Here is a 637-nt window from a genome sequence, read left to right on the forward strand (position 1 = left end):
TTTATATAGCGTGACTCTGAAGCCTGCAATTATTGCATAAATACACTTATTGTACTTGCGGTTTAGGCGTCCTTTTTAGTTTGTCCACTTGTCTGTTTCCATTTTCGCCCTTCTTGATATACATAAAGTGCCAGTCTTTTATGTGGAATATGTTGATTTGAGTGACGTCTGAGACGAATTCGCCGCACTGTTGACAGCAGGGCGTTCACTCGGATAAATATCTTCCACATAAAAGACTGGTACCACATGTGTCTCAAGAAAGATGAAAGCGGAAATCGGAATGTGGACGAGCGAGTTTGGAAGTATGTTCCGTATCTACAAGGACTGACATAGCTGACTCCGGAGTGAAATATATATTCGTACTTCTATATATATATATGTATATGTATATATATATATATATATTATATTATATTATATTATATTATATTGTATTATATATTATATTATATTATATTATATATGTATATGTGTGTGTGTGTCTGATGGCGCGTGGATGTGTGTGTGTGTATATATATACATATGTATGTATTTGTATATGTATGTATATATACATGGATATATGGATATATATATGTATATATATATATATATATATATATAATATAATATATGTGTGTATGCGTGTATGTACATG

This window comes from Sphaeroforma arctica (assembly GCF_001186125.1).
Source record: "Sphaeroforma arctica JP610 unplaced genomic scaffold supercont1.456, whole genome shotgun sequence".
Taxonomy (NCBI): Eukaryota; class Ichthyosporea; order Ichthyophonida; genus Sphaeroforma; species Sphaeroforma arctica.